We start from the raw sequence: 6201 nt of genomic DNA, 5'->3' as shown, positions 1-6201 counted from the left end.
CTTTTAATTTATAGTACATTTTGATTTTTATATGTGGCTGCATAATGGTTGTGGATTGACTTAAATACCAAAAATGACATTTTTGTTTGAGTTAAACACGATTTCAAAATGAATAACGTAGGAGATGGCGTGCCGGACTGATCAAGCCTCTCGGGTAGTGGAGAGGAGAGAGTATGGGCGGTTGATAGGATATTTTTGGCGATGGGGTACATTGAAAGCAAAATTACAATTTGATCAACTATATTTGGACGAGAGATGCAAATTGTAGAATGACAATTGTAGGTTTTAAGACGTGAGGAAAATGTTTTATTTGAGAAGTAAAAATAAAGATGATTTTTGTAATTTTCCTTTGAAAATAATTTTTCAAGTTATTACTTTTTTTTTTCTTTTGCCAATAATTCACCATCATCATTTTACGGAACATTGGCATATGAGGCAAGCAAAATTGGGATAATTATTTAAAACATTATGAACTTATTTATAACGATCAATTCAGTTATAAACTTTTGATAATTTGTCAATGTTGTCTTTGTGGCCAATTTTGGTCAGAAGATTATCAAAAGTGGACATCAACCATTTGGCGGGGTATGACTAGTGTTCGTGTGAATGATTTTTGCAATTTTACTTTATAATATTCTATATATATATATATATTTTCCTTCTATTTTTTGTTATGCTTCTTTTTTTCCCCTATTTCCCTCCACCACTTTGGAGCCTCAATACAAAATGAAGAAAATTGTAACCATCATCCAGACCTCGAACTGATTGGGAAAATAAAAAAAGAAAAAAGAAATGGGAAATAAAAAAAATTCAATTTTTTTTAAAGAAATTACAAAAATTACCCTCATCAATGCTAGGCATAGCACATAGGATAATTAGCGTCAGCGTCCGTATTAGTAATTTTAGACAAAAATTAATACATTAGCAAATCATAAAAAAATTTATGACTAAATTGACCAAAATGAAAAATTTAAAACTGAATTGGTCATTTTATAAAAAGTTTAAGATTTTTTGGATAATTTTCTCATTAAAAATACTCATATTAATTGACAAAATAACACAATATAAACTGCTTTCCTTTCCTTTGGTTCACTAAATTCACTGCTAACGTGTGCATGTTTTTGTCTCGTGGGTTCATATGGTAATGAAGAACCAATTACAGCAATCAATTCCCGCAAAAATCAGAAAATAATTTACACTCTGGGACGAATCACCAAACCAGTGACCGCGATTAATTGCAACGTGATGCATTGATTAATCCATACATTTTTATTTGCCACCTTAAATTATAATAAGTCTATTATAAGACATACAGAAATAAATCCTACAGTTTGTCAATATCACTATTGATTCTCTCCACAGGGTTGTGCAAACTGCATTGGCAATATCTTGTTTTTCACTTAATTATTTGTGTGTTAAAATCATTTGTATGCTTAAATTAACACACAAATGCCCCTTTTCATCAAAACTTTTGACTTTGGCCAAAATAAAATAAAATAAACTTTTGACCACCAATTTCTGTTTACCTTTTTTAGAAACGTATCAAGAGCAAATCAGTTAGTCTCAATGCTAGACAATCAAAGAGAAAGAAAGTCCAATTACTCTAAGCATGCCTAAGTACTTCCAAACAAAAATTTGCGGTCTTGCAATTTAACACAATATGCAAATCAGAAAACTAGTGTTAAAATAGTGCTAAATGTACTGAAACCAATGTACAAAATTGTCTACCAACAGATACAGCAAATTGTAAGATAATAAGTATTTGAAAAGGGGTGATACAGCAAATTGTAAGAGACCACATGAATTCTATAGGAGCGACGGAGCTATGATTGAGGTTAAAGGGCATGAAATTTATTGACAAAATGTGTTCAAAAAATTTTTGCACAAGAAATCTGGATGAAATCACACACAACAAAGGGTATTAGTCATTAACAAGTTACGACAAAATCTCAATTTGAAAATTTGCAAATTTTGTGAAGGAACGTTTCTATATGAACCAAAATAAGTATTTGTACAAGAAAAAATTTCTTTTTTCTTGATGACTGTATATCATAATTTTGTATAATTTATTATTTATGTATTATGAGATGTTTTTCATGAAATAAGAAGATTGCCATAGTTACGAAGGCTTATATATAACGTCAATAAATAATCATAAAATTTCTCATAAGAAAGGGAATAAAATTGTCAATACCCATAAAGTAAGATCTACGGGACTATAAGGTTAGGTGGTTACTTTACGAGTGATTGAACAAAGGACTCATCGACCCAAAAAAAAAAAAAAAAAAAAACAAAGGAGGACTCTGGCCATGATTTCACCAGAAGAAAGGGAGGGAGGAGCAACGCAGGATCCAAGAAGGGAAAATATTTTTCGTTTATTTTTTTAATAATAAAAAAATTTCAAATCATTTATATCTCACAAAACAAATATAATCTTATTAGCCATCATAACCAACAATAGGTGTAATGGATGTCCAAGACTGACCCACCATTTTCGCTTGACATTGGATTAATTCTATTCGCGTCATTAACCTTAAAGCCACAACTGTCGATCCGCCCATTAATCAAGTATACTTTATGTGACTTTTATACACCAGATGACGTCAATCTTCCAGTCAAAAGCAAGCAATCCAGTGGCAATTATGGTATTTCGCCTGTGGGGGCAATAAAAAAAGGGTAACGCACTTTTGGCATAACCAAATTATTTCCACGATTGATCAGTTTGATTATTTTATCAATTAAATATTTGATGGCTTATTTATCAATTTATCCTCAATTAATTCCAGTTCATAATTGAATGCCGATACCAATTTTTCCATGTGATAAAGTTAAGTAACAGAGGCTAGCAAAATGACCAACAAACAGTCCACAATTAACCCAAGAAATTCATTGGCATTAAGGTCATACGTATGACATTGGCAAAAGAAAAAAGAAAACGAATTTTGCTGGATGTCTTCAACGTCCGATACAGAGAACTCCTAAAAGCAGCCGTTCCATTCTCTTGAAAAGAGCTATTTTCCCTTGTCATTTCAAAATGTGTATCTGCATCGGACAGGTTGGAGTTCTTTACCTTACTTGACCAAGCCATAATTCAAATGGATAATCACTTGGAGTGCAAGAGTTCATTCAGCATCCAAGCAAAACAAGAGTGGAACGGATTCACTATACTTTGAAAGCTTGTTTTTTGGCATTATAATAGATTTGGTCGTGGCTCCTCAGCTTTCCGTTGGTAGTAGGGATGAGGGTGAAGAGGTCGAGTTCTGGACTAATCGTTGGCGGACAAACGAACATCTTCCCCTCTTGTCATTTAAGGGCGGCTAGTATGCTTTCTTTCCTTCTCATCTTTCCATCATTCAATAACCTTAGTCAGTCAGTCAAAGCGCACGCCCTCCAACTATGGGACTAAAATCCTCATGCTAAGGATAAGATAGGACTTAAAATCCTCCAAATATCCTCCAAATAGTTGAAAATCCCATCACATATTTGGTTTAATTTAGAATATGATTGAAGATCTTTAAAAATGTTGAAAAGAAATTCTTGTAACTTTTCCACCACAGCCATTTCAGCAAACGCTGTTAGAGAAGAGCATGAGAAACGTTTCCTCCATTGATAAGGACGGACAAATCAAGCAAATTGGACTTGACCCAAATTGGCTGCAATTGGTTTTTGCCTGGAGTCCGAGTCGCAGCTATTTGAAAATCCGAAAACCGAGTTGAGGAGGTTCTGCGTTTGTGCGAGGGTGGGTGTCAAAGAGAGATTGCAAAGAGGACGGCACACGTTATGCGTTTGTGTGAGAATGAGCGAAGACGCCACTCCCGATGGTCCCGACTCCCATCTCTTTGTTTGCCATTGCGGCTCTCACATCCTCATCATTACTTGTGCTTGATTTGGTATTCCCCGTACTTTGAATCTCTCAGGGAACTGAATTAAATTCGTTTGAAAGATACCTAGTCGCTAAAAACACCGAAGAGGATGGTACAAATGTTAATGAGTAAATAGACCTGGAGATTAAGCGAGAATAGACCATGAGGTCTAAGCCAAAAGGGATGATAATTCTATAAAAATAGAGTTATTTTACCTATTTTAGGCAGTAATTAATATATTATCTGTGAGAAAATATTTAGATTTTCTTCTGATTATTTGAATTTTTTTGTTTATGCAGAATAATGAGATATGGAGAGGATAAAGAAAAGAATGACAACTATCGGGAATTCAAATAAAAGTAGTAGTGGAAGATGAATATCAAATCATGAAATTCTTGATTTTGTTCTCTAATGTTATCTGCAAGCATTGGGAGATAGGTATCTTGGATATATCCTATAAATAGAGACAGAGAGAGCAGCTAGAGTTTTCTGGTTAGATCGTTTTCCATTGTTCTGAGAGTTTTTCAAGTATTTTGAAGAGAAGATAAAAGTGGTGACAGAATTCTTGTCCTTTAATTCAAGATGCTGTGTTTGATTTATATTTTTATTTTTTCTTCTATTATGTTCTAATTTTCTTTTGTTAGAGCTACGATGTAGCTTAAACATGATGATGTGAATTTCATGATTTTTATGTTTTACAATTGATTTCATTCATGTGAGTTATATATTATTGCGTTTAATGTTTTTGAGTGACTGACCACCACTTGAATGATCTGATGTGCATGTTTGAGACTGAGAGGTGATAATATGCAATTGCTCATTATAATATATAACCATGAATTAAACGTGAATAGAAATATACCGCGTCATTTGTATAGCTTTCGGTGATAAGGTGATCTAAAAGACTTATTGTAAATCGGGAATATTCATAATTTTTAATGCACTCATATTTATTTTAATTCACATAGAGATATAGTGGATTAATAAGTTGAGTAAGTTTGCTATACCTAGAGATATGATAGTAAATAGATTTGGAAATTCCGCTATCACATGTTTGATATCGTTCTTGTATTCACAACAATATGAAATTCATATCTAGTGGTTATGGTGAAATTAGATGCTCTAACATATTTATCTGATTGATTTTACTGCATTTAGTCTTCAAGTTTTGTTTTTAATTTATTCTAAATTATATTTTGATTTGTTAGATAAATTTTAGAATTAATCTATTTTAGTATTTAATTAGTTTATTAATCATCGATCTCCGTGGGACGATACTTTTTCTCATCATTATATTACTTGTTTGATACGTGCACTTGCGTTTAGAATTGTATGAACAATTTTTTGGCACCATTGCTGGGGATCGTTTGTTTAATACTAATTAATATTGATACTAGATAATTCTAAGTTTAATCTAGCTTTCGTTTTGTTTTATTTTTCAGGGTGTACATTGGTTTATGACACGTAGCCAACAAGGGAACTTGTTGAACTTGATCCAGAAATCGAGCGTACATTTAAAAGGCGACTGAGAAAACAGAGAAATCACGCTAAGATGGTAGACGGTGATAATGAAAATCCACGTAGACTTTTAAGAGATTATGCTGCGCCAACAGTTCAAGGCGCCACATCAAGTATCAGAAAACTTGCAATTCAAGCAAACAACTTTGAGATCAAACCGTCACTCATTCAGATGCTTCAACAATCAATGCAATTCAGTGGGCTACCAAGCGATGATCCTACGCTCACGTCGATACTTTTCTTGAAATCTGTGACACCATTAAATATAATGGAGTTATAGATGATGCTATTAGATTGAGATTATTTCCATTCTCTCTTAGAGATAAAGCTAAGAGTTGGCTTTCTTTTCTTCCTGTAGGATCAATTACTACATGGAATGATACGGTTCAAAAATTTCTTGGTAAGTTCTTTCCACCTGCAAAGTCTGCGAAAATGCGTAACGATATTACTATTTTTATGCAAATGGATAATGAATCATTATATGAAGCATAGGAAAGATTCAAAGAATTTCTTAGGAGATGCCCACATCACGGACTACCCGTATGGATGCAGGTACAAACTTTTTATAATGGCTCAAGTGCAAATCTTCGTTCTATGATTGATGCAGCTGTAGGGGGGGCTTTAAATAATAAAACACCAAAAGAAGCCTACAATCTATTAGAGGAGATGGCGTCCAATAGTTATCAGTGGCCTACTGAGAGATTACCAATGTGAAAAGTTAGCGGAATTCATGAAGTAGATGCTTTTGCTGCAATTGCTGCACAATTTGAAACACTCAACAAAAACCTTGATAATATGAGTGTTTCAGCCATGAAAATTC

At 33.3% G+C, this 6201-nt stretch overlaps 1 non-coding gene across 1 annotated transcript; it reads right to left on the bottom strand.

The window, feature by feature from the left end:
- Positions 1-5810: 5810 nt before the first annotated feature.
- On the bottom strand, positions 5811-5917 carry LOC120288636. The gene has a single exon (XR_005546739.1). It is a non-coding gene; the product is annotated as a small nucleolar RNA R71 (small nucleolar RNA).
- Positions 5918-6201: the final 284 nt, after the last annotated feature.

Source organism: Eucalyptus grandis, chromosome 9 (genome assembly GCF_016545825.1).
Source record: "Eucalyptus grandis isolate ANBG69807.140 chromosome 9, ASM1654582v1, whole genome shotgun sequence".
Lineage (NCBI taxonomy): Eukaryota > Viridiplantae > Streptophyta > Magnoliopsida > Myrtales > Myrtaceae > Eucalyptus > Eucalyptus grandis.
Note: the sequence above shows the minus strand (reverse complement) of the source record. Positions and strands in the feature narration are given on the sequence as shown.